Source organism: Rhamphochromis longiceps, linkage group LG23 (assembly GCF_057381845.1).
Source record: "Rhamphochromis longiceps isolate RC_006_pf linkage group LG23, R_longiceps_female_GT1.1, whole genome shotgun sequence".
In the NCBI taxonomy this organism is placed as follows: Eukaryota; Metazoa; Chordata; class Actinopteri; order Cichliformes; family Cichlidae; genus Rhamphochromis; species Rhamphochromis longiceps.
Genome location: NC_140578.1, coordinates 16,870,526 through 16,888,372, shown reverse-complemented (window position 1 = coordinate 16,888,372; position 17,847 = coordinate 16,870,526). Strand labels below are relative to the sequence as shown.

The 17,847-nt window shown below is 40.2% G+C and overlaps 1 pseudogene; it reads right to left on the bottom strand.

Moving 5' to 3' along the window:
• Positions 1-310: 310 nt before the first annotated feature.
• On the bottom strand, positions 311-2,388 carry LOC146641540 (uncharacterized; annotated as a pseudogene).
• Between the last annotated feature and the right edge of the window lie 15,459 nt (positions 2,389-17,847).

The window sequence follows — 17,847 nt, the reverse complement described above, 5'->3', positions numbered from 1 at the left end:
TTTATAAATGCCAAATGGGAGCCTTATTGTAAAGTGTAAAGCATGACACCATTTATTTATGACTAATAAACATTTATAAATGCCAAATGGGAGCCTTATTGTAAAGTGTAAAGCATAACACCATTTATTAATGACTACTAAACATAAATGACAAAAGAGAGTTTTGTTGTAAAGTTTAAAACATGTCAACATTTATTAAGGACTAATAAACATTTATAAATGCCAAATGGGAGCCTTATTGTAAAGTGTAAAGCATAACACCATTTATTAATGACTACTAAACATTATAAATGACAAAAGAGAGTTTTGTAAAGTTTAAAACATGTCAACATTTATTAAGGACTAATAAACATTTATAAATGCCAAATGGGAGCCTTATTGTAAAGTGTAAAGCATAACACCATTTATTAATCACTAATAAACATTTATAAATGACAAAAGATAGCTTTGTCGTAAAGTTTAAAACATGTCAACATTTATTAATCACTAATAAACATTTATAATTGCCAAAAGTGAGTCTTAAATGTATAATGTCACCATTTATAACACTTAGACCTAAATTACAATCAGTGCTTGAAATAACATTTAACTACTGTCAAAAATGGCAATGTATTGTAAGAGTAACACATGTAACATTAAATGTGTTTTTTAAAACACCAAACAGTCACCCACTCCAAAAAAAGTTCATGCCAGACTGGTTCAAACTGGAAATATTTTTTGTATGTCCTTAAATAAGCGTCCCAGTGGTCCATCAGGGTGTCGCGAACCAAGCCAAGATGACCACTCAAGAACCATCAGGTGTTCCTCCAGCAACTTCTCAGTGCGATTTCCTCTTAGTCTACGGACATGTCCTTTGATCATCCAAGCCCTTTCGATATGCTGTGTATGACTGCCAGATTGAGGATCTACAAACCACCTGCTGTGATTTACAGTGTAATGTCTGTACCCTATGTTTGTCAAAACATTTTTCTAGGCTCTCCACTCATCACTGATAATGGCACTACCCAACTTAACATGCTGTCTGATCAGAGGAACAAGGTGGCGCCTCGATCGTTTTTCAACAAGTTTTAACACGAGCCTTCGCCTTTTGTCTTTAATTCCCATCATTCCAAATACCCATTTCTTCCTTTTCCATGCATTTCCAAAGCGTCCACGTGCATACTGAAAACAAAAAGAATAAAATTAAACAGAATTAAAATGAAAAAGAATAAAATTAAATATCTACAAAGAAACATTCAAAAAGATGGTTGCTTCTACTAATTTTTTTTACTTATGGTAAAGGTTTCCATGTTTAGAGGACACAGTCAGATCTGCATTGATTCTAACAAACCTGTCTGAGAGTTTACCAACCTTTCGCTGATGACGGAGACAGCTTTCATCTATAACCACAAATTCTCTGTCACCACCAAGACGGTGTCCATTGTTTATTCTGTGTCTTTTAATTGCACGTATACAAACATGTCGAATGTGTCTTGCCATGCTACTTAGTGTTCTGGAGCTGCCAGCCACTTCATCATCGATCATATCTACTTGTCTGAGCCTGAGCCCTTGTGAAAATCTGTGATAGAAATTGAGGCAATTATTACTTACTGAGGCCCTAATTTTATTTCACAAGTCTCGTATTGGTGTTCAGTTATGAAAGGTGCATTGCTATTAATGTCTACATCTACATATACCTGTAAATGAACTTCATCCAACTGAAAAGAGATGTTTTTGATTTCTCAAAGAGATAGCCAGTTCTAATTGTTCTGGAAACTCTCCTATGACTTGCTCTTTTGCAGCACCTGAGAACATATCAATGAGTTAAGTAAAGAAATGGACCCTTAAACAAGAGCATTAATTGAAAAGATAATCACAAAATTAAGTATGAAGAAAATAATAATGAAAAGAGGTTAATGCTCCCTCTTGCATTGATAACCGAAATATTTTGTTATATTTACTACATGCACTACATTATCATGCATTATACATACCACATATATTGGTCTTTCTTCACCACGGAAATAATTTTCATCTTATGGTGACAAACAGGACATCTAAGCTTCTTTTTTAGCAGGTGTTTCTTCTGCAGCCATTTAATGAGCCTTAGTGCCTTATATTTAGTTTGTTTTCCTTCTATTCTGGCGCGCAATCTCATTCCCAGAGACATTCTGGTGGAAAAAAATGAGTAATTTATTTTATTATCACCTCGAAACACCGTAAAATACTCTATGGGAGTCTAGTGCAAATCGGTTCAGAGTTAAAGAACTTCACATGCTATATAAAACAAGCCCTATAATCAAAAATAGTCCCACGCAAAAAAGAGGATTGTCTCACCTGTTATAATGTATCTCCGACTTTGTTATGTAGATCTAACCCGCTGGATTCATGCTAAAAAAATATGTTCTGCTGCCAAAGGGAGGGAAAACAAATTTAATTTAAACGCAGAGGAGCTTATACAAGCATCCAATCACAGTTAACTTTATTAAGGAAAGCCCCTCCTCTCAGAGCGCGACAGGCAGTGGAGCGCTCTGGAAGGTCAAGCCAAAGGGGCACGAACAGACACACTGAAGGCGCTCGTTCAAGTTGCTGCGCCATGGATGGAGCAGAAGATAAAAATTTGTGTGCGTCTGCGACTTACACAGTTAGCACACGTTCGAAGAGATACAAAAAGCAGAGACTGGATGATCTAGATTGCACTAAGCCAACGACGTCAGCAGTTAGACATGAAGGTGAGTATAATGCTAGCTAGCTAGCTACCGAGCCATTTGGCTGCTAGCTACAGTGGCTAACTAACATCACATAACATGTGAATAGCTCTATTACTATTGGTTATTCCAAACGATTGATATCACTTAGTTGTATATTTTTAGTTTTGTTTATGTGCATCATTAAATTTATATTAAACACCCTGGTAAGGCAGTACACATAAGAATTATTTGCCTTTTTTTAGAAATGTCTGAACCACCACATGTGTATATAACATAATTTTTACAAAGTGGCTTTTTATAAATTCAAGTTGTAACCGTTTTTAATCAATATTTTATTTGAGTTTCCCAAGTTTAGATTATAAATTATTTTAGTATTGTAATTTAATAATTGTTTGTTCTTTAGATTCTTCTTCTAATCCTGCCCCTACTGCAACTGCCCTTCTTAACAAGGAGCGAGAGAAACTGACTTTTCTTAAGGAGGAACTGGAGCGCGACACCCTGATGGACCACTGGGACGCTTATTTAAGGACATACAAAAAATATTTCCAGTTTGAACCAGTCTGGCATGAACTTTTTTTGGAGTGGGTGACTGTTTGGTGTTTTAAAAAACACATTTAATGTTACATGTGTTACTCTTACAATACATTGCCATTTTTGACAGTAGTTAAATGTTATTTCAAGCACTGATTGTAATTTAGGTCTAAGTGTTATAAATGGTGACATTATACATTTAAGACTCACTTTTGGCAATTATAAGTGTTTATTAGTGATTAATAAATGTTGACATGTTTTAAACTTTACGACAAAGCTATCTTTTGTCATTTATAAATGTTTATTAGTGATTAATAAATGGTGTTATGCTTTACACTTTACAATAAGGCTCCCATTTGGCATTTATAAATGTTTATTAGTGATTAATAAATGTTGACATGTTTTAAACTTTACGACAAAGCTATCTTTTGTCATTTATAAATGTTTATTAGTGGTTAATAAATGGTGTTATGCTTTACACTTTACAATAAGGCTCCCATTTGGCATTTATAAATGTTTATTAGTCATAAATAAATGGTGTCATGCTTTACACTTTACAATAAGGCTCCCATTTGGCATTTATAAATATTTATTATTCATTAATAAATGGTTTTATGCTTTACACTTTACAACAAAGCTCCGATTGATAGTTGTGGATATTTATAATGCATTTCTGAAGTACAATTTTATATGATAAAAAATATGTTTACAAATGCTGATTGTGCTTACAGGATAGTAACTTAGTCTGAAATGTTTAATATAGCAACTCTAGATGAAATATATAGGTGAACACATTTGGCTCACTATTTGGCAAGAAACCGGTCAGTTTTTTTCCTCTTTCTCACCCTTAACTAATGCATAATAAACCATTAATAATGGTTTATAAAGCATTTACAAATTAATTAATAATATAGCTATAAACTATTTATTAGCATCTATAAGGGGAGCCTTATTGTAAAGTGGTACCTAACTTTCTTCAACATCTTTGCAAAGTAAAAATAGATTTGATTGAATTTAAGTATAAATTTAAGCACAGAAAGTAAAAGTGAAACAATGCTATTCTCACTTTACCTAACAATAGAATGGACATACTGCCTTTTACCTTGACACTAAATGCTAGTTAGATGTAAATCATGCGTAATCACATAGGACCATTTTTAAAGCTCCTTACTTTACCTGAACAGAGTGGTTCTCTTTTACATTTTTGTCAGACTCCTTCCTCAAAAAGTAACAAATAAATTGTGAAATTGGAAAAAATTATAAAATCGGTCCTGTATAAACAATTATTGGCATTCCCTACAGCAAATCCAATTAGTGTGGGGTTTTTTGTTTTTTTTTATCATTTACATCTTTTGATCTCGTCCTTTCCTTTATGTGTGTCATGTTTGTTTACAGCGACAAGGAGTGGGGCAGATATTCACTTTTAACTGCCTCAGTTTTATTAAAGCTGACAAAAACTAGAGGGCACAGTGAGATGAAGAGCAAGATGGAAGGCCACAGGCAGTCAGAGCCCTCACAAATAATACCAGAATAATAAACACACTGAGCAAATCAGAGAGGCCATGCTGGCAGACATCTCTTTATCTGGAACGTCACTGCAGCTTGATTTAAGATTCACCATTTCTAACACATTAGCTGCTGCCACCTGGAACGGCAAATGTGTGCCATGTTACAATTCAAACATCTCTGATTTGTGTTGAAGGAGAATATATTAGGTTTCTAAAATGGCACTCAGGATATTTTAATACCTTTTCAATAATGCCTGGAATTCAATTCAATAGAACTCCCAAAGATATTTTGTAAAAAGTGGAAAGTTTAAAATCAGCAGAATACAACAGAAAACAACTTACTCTTATGCAAGAATTGTTTCCCCTACTTAACTAAACAAAGGTTATTTCAAGGTCCACCACTTGAAAAGCTTTGTATGATTCCAGAAAGCTATATTTATGTTGCCTTTTAGATAGCCCTTTTCTTGGAGTGTGTTAATCGCCCTTCCCTCTAAAGGTACATTTTCTCATTTTTCTAATGTGTGTGTACTTCTCAAGCTCGGTTCCTCTACCAGTAACCTAGATGTTTAAGGGAACTGCATGTGAAATTTTGGTCAGACACCTCTGATGTTGTGATTTGGCACTATATAAATAAAACTGAATTGACTTGAACTTACCAAGTCCAAATTACATCCTAATGTCCTTGTTGTAGATCCTGGTCAGGTGGTTTAGTCAACGTCTCACTCAAACCTGGCTTGATCTATATTCCACTCCAGTCTTACTGATGAGCTAGCTTAGACTGTTGAAGCCTATGCAGAAGAGCAGCAGGGATAGTACACCATGGTACTTTCTGCACTTGATAGTGACTTGTGTGATTGCTTTGAAGTAGGCTTCCAGTGTTGTCTTCCAGTCCCATTGAGCTCCTGATGAATGTTATCTGTCTGCTGTTAGCCTTGTACAGTCCCAGGCACTCTATTATCTATGTGTGGAGCACTGCGTAGTAGGCTCTCTTGTTGTCAATCAAGAGAGTGCTCAGGTTGGACTGCTTGGTCAGAGTGCTGGTGTACTGCTCTATCAACCAGTAGCTGGTGCTTTGATTCTCTGGTGTTATTTCCAGTGACCTTCCGAACTGTGCTTACTGTGTCCCTTCAATACTTGGTTGGTTTCATATTACTGTGAGGGAACAATGATGTATTAAAGAGTTAACATAAATGTTAACCTAGCCTGTAAAGAATTTAACATTAGCTGATTAACTATTAGCAGTTACCTGATAGCCCCGTTAGTCACTTATTATCATTAATGTACTGGATACCAGATTGCAGATCATGGATGGAATATTGAGCTGTGCTAGAACAGATTACAGACGCATGGAGAACGGGCAGGTTGCTGGTTGTTCGGAGCTGAAACCGCTGAAACCAAGCAGAGCTAAGCTGAGCAAATAACAAATAAAATCAGAGCAGCCCAGTCAGATGGTTTCAGTCCTTAAGATATTTTCTTATAGCTAATACCACACTTCATCCAAACTTTATTTGCAGATTTTCCATAAATCTTTAAATTTGATCTTCTTCTACAATAATTAAAGCATTTAGATGTGTTAGCTACTGTGTTGTTTGTTGTACCCTTGTTTTGGATTTTTTAAAAACCCTGGAGAGTTCAGGTTGTGCTGAAGAATAAAGGCGGTTATACCAAATATTGAATTTCAAGCTCACTTGAATTGTACAAAGCTTTTTTCTTATGTATATCTTATGTTCGTGTGTGTGTGTGTGTGTGTGTGTGTATAGATAGATGGTTATATCTATAGATACATATAGATATATCTATGCATATAATTCCTGCAGTGTCAAATACTGCACCAGTGTGCTTTGTTACTAGATCAGCCATCTAAGAATGCCTTGTGAACGCAGGCTTGCTTTATTTTCTGTTGCTGGTTCACAACATTAACCCTGCATGCTGTGTCCCTGTGTACAGTAGAGGCATTCAGAAAGAGTACTGAGATCTGAGTAGGTCATTCACATTTTGTCAGTGCTCAGAGTCCACAATCATTGTAGTTACTTATATAAGGAAAATAAACTTGAAGTATAAAAATAAGCTTTGGATCTCATATGCATATAGCTCAAATAAATCCAGGCTGTTCCACTGCCTGTGTAGACAGATGGATAGAATGAAATAAGAGGGTTTCTGCATAACTGTTCTGCAGGTGGAACAACTAAAAATGTGGCTGAAATGCTGTCACTGTAAACAAAGCTTAAGAGTATCTGTTAATGAAAAGTGGGGAAAAAGTGGGAACCACTTGATTTTTATTGCCCTTGGATGAATATGGGGGCTTGCAAGAGACAAGTTGGACGTTGGACACTCTACATGAGCAGGCTGATCCCACAGGTATTAAAGTTGGTTTGAGGTCTGTTGTTGTTTGTGATAGGTCAAGCATTATGTCTTGGACGTGAGTCAGATTTTAAATAAAAAACTAAAGTAGGTCAATTCAGGAGTCCTGTATTTTATATTGACATGCAACTGACACACATGGAATACTGCAGTCACAGCACCCTCAACCTTAACCTCAAGATGCTTTATATTGCAAGGTAAAGACTATAGAACAATAAGAGAAAACAATCACCTCCTTTAAGAAAGTGCTTGCAGCAGTGGGAAGGAAAAACTCCCTTTTAACAGGAAGAAACCTCTGGCAGAACCAGGCTCAGGAAGAGCAATCCGCCCCAACCAGGTGGGGATGATGGGAAGAAGACAGGACAAAAGCCACACTGTGGAATAGAGCCAGTAATTAATAATAACTAATGATTAAATGCAGAGTGCTGTATAAAGACATAGAGAGTGAAAAAGGGGGAGTGTAGAAGACCACTCAGGGCATCATGGGAAGCCCCCAGCCTGGGCCTATGAAATGATTTAAGGCTAATTTTAAATGTAGAGAGGGTGTTTGTCTCCTGAATCCAAACTGGGAGCTGCTTCCAAATGGGCCTGAAAGTTGAAGATTCTATACCCCAGGAACCATACGTAAAACAGCAGTCTGAGAGTGAAGTGGTCAATTTGGGTGATATATTTTAAGATAAGATGGGGCATGAGTATTCTAAGGATGTTAAACTCTAGATTTAACAGGGAACCAAGGAAGAGAAGCCAATATGGGAAAATGTCCTCTCTATTTCTAGTCCAGTACCATAGCATTTAGAGAGCAAACAACAGAGGAGCCGAAACGTCACCTCTTTCACTGACCACTGCAGAGGCTAATTGTAGCTCTAGTTGTGATTGCAGTCACTGGATGTCATGGCTCTTTGTAATTGCATCTGTTTGTGTTTTGGCTCTTGTGATTCTGGCTGTGACACCTTGGTTTTTAATGAGCGTAACCCTGACTACATGCAGTTGTTGTGTGCATGCAGTGATGGTTGTGCTGTCTGAGCATTGCATTGAAGCAGCGTATTCCTGAACTCCTGCAGCGTGTTTTAACACATCTGTCATAGAAGCACAGTAGGTTCAAAGCTGCAACCTAAGTCAAAATAATAACCTCAAAATTACAATGTTTTTAGACTGAACCAAGATGCAGATGCAAAAAAAGACTCAAGCACTGACTGAAAGACAAACAAGTTCTATCGAGGAAACAAGGGAAATTTGGGTGTATGTAAGAAAAATCAGGGACAGGTCAGTGAATGGGGTTGACAGGAGGTAGGACCGAGGACAAGTTAGCAGCTGAGGAAAATAAAACCCACCCAGAGACATATGTAAACTATTTAAAGGGATGTCAATGGCATGGAATCATCAAGAAGAAGATAAAGAAGAACAGACACAAAAGAGAAGAAACTAAAATAACAAAACATGAGCATAGTAAAATAAAAACTGCATGATGAACTAAATGTAACATTTCTGTATTAGTCTTGTGTTTTTGCCTGTGATTCTGTACTACACCTCCCTACTTGGTTTGCATATATATGTTTCTTTATTGGATAAGCTCTTTCATCACCCTGACGATATTTGACACTGAGGTGTTTCTTGGTTTTTTCTTAAGGATATCCATAACAAGGCGTATAAAGGCTTGTTTCGCTCATTATTTAGAGGTCTAAGCATATAACAGTCCATTAGTGAGTTGGAAAAAAACAAGTGCATAATACAAGATATCTGGTGTCATCCAAAGTGAGTCTAAATTCCTGCATGCCAGGCACAATTACATTAGAAGAGAAAAGTGTGGAAGTGTGAGTGATAGGGAAAGTAGAAACACAAAAGAAGAAAATTCCTGTGCTTTTCAGATCCACAATCTCTGACACATTTGCAGTGTAACTTTTGACACACTATCATTATTTCAGCGGGAGCTGATGGGTGGAATGCACAGCAGAGAGCAAGGTCCTCATCACAGCAATGAAGATGGACACGGTAAGCACCCGTGATTTTATAATGTAACTGACATTTCACTTTAGATCCTCCTCTAGAAAATAATTATGATTTCCACACACATAGTAAGACGTCAATGGACCCTGAAGTCACATTTCACCTTTCATTTTCTAAGAAAAAAATGTTATTTTGACAGGTAAGTAGGAGTCTGAAATTTCATAATATAATACGCAAACTGTAGTAACTTTAAAGAGTTTTGCAAAAATTCATTGTCATTTTAATGTCACAGTACTCTGCTTACAGAAAATCTGAATTAAAAAGTCATTTTGTGAGGTAAGTCATAAAATCTATAAGCCTGTGATGGTGAATATTTGAACCTACACCAATTGTAAAACTTTTTTCCATCATTTCCACAAGCAAATTTATATTAAATATGAATTGAAATCAATTCTGCTACTTTACAAGATGTTGTCTTAAATAATAAATATGATGTGAGAAGCTGTGACATTGTTGTAGTTCTTGGCATGGCATGGAGAACAGTATGACCACTAGGTAGGTCTTTAGTCTGATGTAGTGCTAAATGTCAAAATGTCAGTGTGAATGTTATCTGAAGACCGTAAGACCCAACAAGAAGAGGAAAACCGTTTGTAGTGTTGTATCAAATACAAAATTATGTTGAAAATACTCACTATATAATGCAATCATTTGCAAACCTAAAGAAACAACAGAAATATTAGCGATGAAAAGGTACAATCTGCTGTCACTGGGTGGTTGTAAACACTGGATCTTGAGATGAAAGCTCTTGATGAGTTGCTCTTGTCAAAACAAGTTTTTGTTATGTTAAATCAAGTAGTATGAGGTTTGCTGCCTTTGCAAACTGTGGAGGAAAACCCTAACACTTACACCGCTCAGGAGTGTGTATCTGGTCAACTTGCTGCATCACACCAAGTAAACACTATTTGTCTAACCCAAGGGTAGCAGCCAAATAACTTTTTTTCCCCTTCCATCTACTGCCAGGAAAAGTAGTTTTTTGTGTTTTGTTGTGTTAAAGGAAAAGACAGTGAGAGCAAGTGAGATGTAAGATATAAGGAAGTGTGAAGAGAAGGAATTTAAATTGGCTCTCAAGCCACAGGTTGCACACCAATGAGGGTTTACCCCTGGCCAACAAATGTGATCTTAAAGTCAGGGTCAATTTTGTTTGCAGATGGAGGTTGAGAAGGAGGGGATGAGGGGCCCTGAAAAAAAAGGACTACTGGTGAAAGAAATAGGAAGAGGTGTGTAGAATTCATATAGCTTCAGCCCTATCAAGTCGACCTTGCTACAAAATGACAGAAACAAATTGTTTCAGATTCTCGCTTCTCATCCTCTCTGTTCCTCCCCTCCCTTTCCCAGCGAATACTCTTTCGCCTACTGTTTCCCCCTCCTTTTCTCTACAACACTTATCAGATTACACTTAATTGGAAAAGTCATTTTGATGGAGGGGGAAATTATTTGTTTCTCTATATTTGTTAATCTATTTCACTGTCATTTCCTTAGCTTCAGGAAGCCAATGTTGTCATTCCACCGTTACCTCCTCACTCTGTCTCCTCATCATCTTTATCTTTCTGTCATGTGTCAGTAAGCCTTGACTGTTCTGAACAGTCCATCAGCTTATGGACAGTGGATTTAATGTTGAATTAGTGGCCATTTAATTTGTGAGAGGTTGATAACCACGTTCACCTAACACATCAAAAGTGGTGCAACTGTTACGTAGTTGGTTATGAAAAGCCAGTGTTGGGGAGTAACGGAATACATGTACCGCCGTTACGTATTTAAAATACAAAATATGAGTAACTGTATTCCGTTACAGTTACCGTTTAAAAAGGTGGTATTCAGAATACAGTTACTTTGTTGAAATAAATGGATTACACTGCGGTACTTTCCTGTTTCATTTTGTCGCGGGTCAGGACTGTTTGGGTTTTGTTTGACAGCTACGTGCTCTTGTTCCAGGCGGCAGCGTTATGGTTGACTGTGTGTTTGCGACTGTGTGTTTCCTGGGTGAGAGAGCGCCTTTTCGTTGTTGTTGTTGTTGTTGTGCTAAGCTAACAGGCAGAATGCTACAAGCATAGCTCTAAAGAATGTAGCATCATGGGCAGTGTAGTCCGTGTTGCAGGGAGAATGGACTGCCATACACGTTATGTGTCTGTGAGCACGAGGAGGGAGAAAAAGGGGAGTGGAAAGGTACGAGTTGTCATCGAGGAAAAACGGCAGCTGGAAGCATGTAAATATAATAATAACCAGTTCAGCCAAGAAGAGTGCCTGACGAGCCCAGTTGTAAGTAAGCTATTTTGTGGTAAAACAATCAGCATGCTGTCGTGGTCTGGGTGAGTCACAGTGCCTGGCTTTCCTCTTCTGGGTGGAGTCATCATCACTCCTCCCAGGGTTCCCACCTGGAGCTGATTACTCACGTTGGGCTTTTCTGTTCCACCATAGCTGGTACGATCCACTGTATGTTCTCCAGTCTTCGCTGCCTGCCTCCCTGCCTCACCATCTAGAACTCAGGATCCATTTATCACCATACTCACGTAGGCCTCACATCCACGCTCCCCCCCCCCCCCCCCCTCCTGTGCTACTCTACTTGCAAACAATGCCCTTCACCCCTGACTCTCGAAACCCTGTTTTCCAGTCAAGCTTTGCCTGTCACTGCCCGTGCTCACAGCCCTCCTCGCTTGGGAATATCACAGCTCATGTTCATGCTCCAAGCTCATGGTTAAGCTCACAGCGCCTAGCTCGTGCTCACGCCCATAGCTCTATAGAGAACACAAACGAACTGCAGTTTATGAAAATTAAACTTATGCCTTTTGAAGCAAGTTGGCTTCAGTGCGGAAGCCCAACTTTTACTTTGAAGACATGCATCCTCCATTACTGGTTTCATCACACTTTTTCAAGTATTACTACCACTTAGCTAGTGGTAATGTTTTGCTACTAGTGCAGACAAGTGACCAAAGCAGCACATTTTTGATGCAGCACCAACTTTTTGACTTTACTTAACCACAACCAACAGCTTCAGTGAACCATTCACCAACCACACACATTGTTCCCTCGCAGTCAGTGGTTGTATCTCTTCTAATACGGTGGACCTGCTTTGTATGCACAATTTCACATAAGAAACCTTTATGCTAGTGAGGTAACCGTCATTTCTGAAGCGCAGAAACATCGATAGCTTTAAGGATCTGAGTGACTGTAATAAAGGCCACACAATGATGGCTAAAACAGTGAGTCAGAACATTTCTTCAGTGGTAGGTTTGACAGTTTGCAGATCAGGTACATGTCTTCATCACTGAAAACAGAAGCTTTATTACAGTTTTTGCCCGTTGCTTGAACACATTTTGCAAAACTTTGCTCATTGTGCCAAAACTCTAAACACAAGTAAACATGACACAACACTGGGAAATATACAATTCACATCTGTGCCAAATTAAAACTCTACTCTCAAAACCTAAACTCTGCTGTCAAAACCTAACATCCCTTTGTCAAAATGAAACTCTGTTGACAAAATGACACATACTTGCATCACATGCAAACACTTACAGATCAGGGGGAACACACTAGTCTACTTTATATAAAACACTGCAGTCTTTGATTTTCATTGTTTATTCAGACGCAGATGCACAGGCAGCTCAGTGCGCACTCGCGGAGCAGATACTGCACATGGAGCGGACATTCCCGGACTCTCTCATCATTGCTCTTGGGGACTTTAACAAAGCCAATCTGAGCCATGAGCTTCCCAAATACAAGCAGTATATTAAATGCCCGACCAGAGACATTAGACCACTGTTACAGCACGATCAGCGGGGCCTATCGCGCGGTGCCCCGCGCTTCACTCGGACTTTCTGACCATGTCATGATCCACCTAATCCCCGCGTACAGACAGAGGCTGAAGCTCTCCAAACCTGTCGTGAGGACTAAAAAACTGTGGAGCAACGAGGCTGTGGAGGAGCTTCGCACGTGTTTGGAGTCTACAGACTGGGACACAATGAAGGCTGCTTCTAACAGCTTGGACGAGTTTACGGACACTGTCACCTCCTATATCCACTTCTGTGAGGACAGCATTGTGCCATCACGCACCAGGGTGAGTTATAACAATGACAAACCCTGGTTTACTCCTAAACTCAAAAAGCTGTGGCTGGAAAAGAGAAAGGCGTTCAGAAGCGGAGACAGGGACTGCTACAGAGAGGCCAAGTACAGGTTCACTAAAGAAGTGGACATTGCTAAACATCAGCACTCTGAGAAGATGCAGCAGCAGATCTCAGAGAATGACTCGGCCTCTGTGTGGAAAGGTTTTAGGAATATCACAAACTACAAGCCTAAAACCCCCCACTCCACTGATGACTTGCTCTTAGCCAACACCCTTAACGACTTCTACTGCCGTTTTGACGAGCCATCAGGCAGCCTTCACACCTCCAACGGCCCCAACAATAGAGGCACTTTGGACACTAATTCCCCCACCTCTCCCCCCTCCATAGAGCCATCACCACCTTCAAACTGTTCACCTACAACACCCCCCTCCTCACCCCACACAAAAGAGGATTTCACACCACCTCCTCCCACCACAACTCTTCATATTCATGAAGCAGATGTGAGGAAGCAGTTTAAGAACCTGAATGCTCGGAAAGCTCCCGGCCCAGACGGCGTGTCTCCTGCCACCCTCAGACACTGTGCAAACGAGCTGGCCCCAGTGTTTTCTGGCATTTTCAACTCCTCACTGCAGGCATGTCATGTGCCTGCCTGCTTCAAGTCCTCCACCATAATCCCTGTCCCCAAGAAACCTAGGATCACTGGACTAAATGACTACAGACCCGTGGCTCTGACATCTGTGGTCATGAAGTCTTTTGAGCGCCTAGTTCTCTCCCATCTCAGGACCCTCACGGCCCCCCTCCTGGACCCCCTGCAGTTTGCATATAGAGCCAACAGGTCTGTAGACGACGCCATCAACATGGCCCTACACTTCATCCTGCAGCATCTGGACTCCCCAGGAACCTACGCCAGGATCCTGTTTGTGGACTTCAGCTCTGCCTTCAACACCATCCTTCCAGACCATCTCCGAGACAAGCTTTCCCAGATGAATGTGCCTGATCCCATCTGCCGGTGGATCACTGACTTCCTGACGGACAGGAAGCAGCATGTGAGGCTGGGAAAGAATGTCTCGGACTCCCGGACCATCAGCACCGGCTCCCCTCAGGGCTGTGTTCTTTCTCCTCTGCTCTTCTCCCTGTACACCAACTGCTGCACCTCCACCCACCAGTCTGTCAAGCTAATCAAGTTTGCAGATGACACCACCGTTATTGGGCTCATCTCTGACGGGGATGAGTCTGCCTACAGGAGGGAGGTTGAACGTCTGGTGTCCTGGTGCAGCCACAACAACCTGGTGCTGAATGCCCAGAAGACAGTGGAGATTATTGTGGACTTCAGGAAGCACACAGCCCCACTCCCCCCCCATCATCCTGACTGACACCCCCATCACCTCTGTGGACTCATTCCGCTTCCTGGGTACCACCATCACCCAGGACCTGAAGTGGGAGCCCACCATCACCTCCGTCATCAAGAAAGCCCAGCAGAGGATGTACTTCCTGAGGCAGCTGAAGAAATTCAACCTGCCAACACGGACGATGATGCAGTTCTACACTGCAATCATCGAGTCCATCCTCACCTCCTCCATCACCGTGTGGTACGCTGGAGCCACTATCAGGGACAAACAGAGACTGCAGCGTGTTGTGCGCTCTGCTGAGAAGGTGATTGGCTGCAGACTCCCATCTCTGCAGGACCTGTACACCTCCAGGACATTGCGGCGTGCAGCTCGGATCTCAGCCTTCTCACTTCTCACCCTGGACACAGTCTGTTTGACCTGCTCCCCTCAGGCAGGAGGCTCCGGTCCATTCGCACCAGAACCTCTCGCCATAAGAACAGTTTCTTCCCCTCTGCTGTTGGACACATGAACAATAACCATAGGACTGTTCCCACCACTAACACATGACCCTACGCTGTGTCACTGCATCATTCCATGTTTGGCACTGATCACCACCTGCACTCATGTATATATCTTTCTACGTAGCACTCTTAATTCTTATTCTCATGTATATATCTCATGTATAGCTCATGCACATATCTTTCTACGTAGCACTTTTAATTCTTATCCCTACTTTTATTTTTTCATGTCTATTTAAGTGCTATTTATGACACTATGTTTGCACTGAAGCACCGCAGCAATTTCCTAATGTTGTAAACCTGCTCAACATTTGGCAATAAACCCCTTTCTGATTCTGATTCTGATTCAGAAGGCATATTTTCAGGAGACACATTTTCAAACAACCAAAAAAGCAAATAGGCCTACTCAATATTGTACATTGCAATACCATGAATTCAGATAAAGCAAAAAAACAAAAACAAAACAAAACAACACAATAATATTGTAATAGAAAAAAACACTATACTGTAAACACAAAAAATCATGACAATTGTGCATACATGGGCTCATGGATCCCGCCGTCTGTTGGGGTCTGGCCACAGGACCTCATTAACATCGCAAGCAATGTCTTCTCCCGCTAGGCACCAGGGAAACTATCCTCTTGCATGTCGAAACCATCCATGGATTGCTGTCACCTGAATGTCACCGCAGGCCTGTTCCATTGCCTGCAGAAGAGGCATGCGGGCATGTGGTTGGCGGTCATATACATGCCATCTCTGTGATGGCCAGTGGGCTGGCCTTGTGTTTTGTTTTTTCTTTTACCTGTTTCTTGCAGGTAGGTGGAGCTGACCCAATTAGTGATGCAGCACACCTGAGAGGCCAGTCCCAGTTTATATAAAGATACCTTGACTGAACCAGTGGTGGCTGGCTTTGACGCTCTCTCTGGCACTTGTCATGTTCATTTGGAAGTTTCAGTTATGGCTGTTATGTCCTTTAAATTGTGTTTAAGTTGCTTTACCTTATTTTCATTAAATATGTTTTACAGCCTTTAAAAGCATGTGTGTGGTCTCCCATTTGTTTGTCACTTCCTATGAGCCGGGTTGTGACAAATGGGGGCTCGTTCGGGATCGTCTGTGCAATTATCCTGGTTTGGTAAGCTTTCTAACATTTGATTGATAGCTGGTCTGTTTGCAGCTGCTTGTCTAGTTGTGTCTTGGCCTGCGCTTGGTGCCTGATAGGCAATTGTTGAGTTGATTGCTGATCAGTTTGGTTATTTGTGGTGCTTTGATATTCTGGGTCTGCTGTGTATTGTGTTTGGGAGGCCATTTGGGTTAGGCAGATTGAGTGGAGGCAGTCATGTTAATACTGTTGTTTGCTGTAGACTTGAGCTAGTGTTGATGTGCTGTCTTGTGTCAACTTTGGAGCGTATGAGCTGTGTTGATTATTGAATATGCAAAGTTAAAATCAGTGCTTTCCCTGTTAGGTTGAAGGAGTGTTTCTCTCGAGAATCATTCACTGAAATTTCTGTTGCGGTGAACACGGTTAGAGCAGTTGTCTCGGGAGCACGTCCCCAGGATTGAGGGGGTCGCTGTTTGTGCAGTTGCCTTTCTCTTTCTGGCGGTTTTTAGTGCATAAGTACCCACCGTAAGTAACTGCATGAAGACTAGGCTTTAGTTAAGTAGATTTTGGTTAGGCAGTTAGTGGGAAAGTGCTGTTTTCAATTGCATGTCGAGAATCAATACTTCGCTGTTATGGCTACTGTTGATGCTTTTGTTCAGTCTCTATCGGAGGAACTCTTGAATAGTTGTACTAAAGAACAACTCTTGAAGCTTGCTGAACATTACGATGTCGACGTTGGAGATAAACGGTTGAAAGATGAGATTAACCCTTTAGAGCCGATCGGAGCGGGAACGCTCTGTTATGCGTAACTATTTTTAAATCCCGGTAGCACTGCAACCACGTAAGCTAGCGCAAAAATTTTTTTTGCATATGAAACCGGAGGAGTTGTACTTACATATTGTGCCATCAGCTTGTCCTAGGTCACGGTTTCCTTCCACATAAAGCTTTGCAAAAACTGCATAAAAAGCGCTTGCAGGAACAAAAACATAATATTCCAGAAACACGCTTTGCCGGTCCGATCAGCTGTTCAAAACACTTCCTACGTTGGAATAGACGTCAGCGCGAACTTTTGCATTTCCGCCATTACCTGGCCGAAACCGGAAGTGACGTCATTTTTGCGGAAATGTAGTCTTTTTTGCGATCAGGGCCTCAGGGCCTATACTGCTCTTTTTAAAAGTTATCTTTGACTTTATGACTTTCTGTGTCGTTTCTGGGATGCTTAGGACTCATATTGCACTGCTGGAAATAGTTTATTTTGATGCATATGCTGCTTTTTTGCAAATTTGCAGTATAATATTTATTTTCGTTTTTCCTGCAGTGTATAAAAATTGGTGTATTTCAAAAATAAAACTATGAAGACACTCAAAATAAATTTCCTGTGGTGGGAAACTATTTTGTGCAACTTTTTTGTATTTACAGTTTTGAGGGATAAGCCTCTTAAATTTCTCTAACTACAAATATATGTTAAAAAATCAAAAACGATTTTCAATTTTTTTGTAGTTTATTGCACTTTTTTGCAATTTATGTAATTACTATGCACTTAATGAATACATATTATTAAAATCTGGGCTATAATGGTTGTATTGATGTATAGCAACTTGAAATGCTCCCAAAAATGGCTCCACAGCATGTAAAAATATAATATAAGCTCTGGCGGACTTGGTTCTATGGTAGGTCTTAAAGGGTTAAAGGAGTGTTGAAGGCTGCATTAGTAAAGAAAGGCATGTTGCCACGTAAAATGCAGACC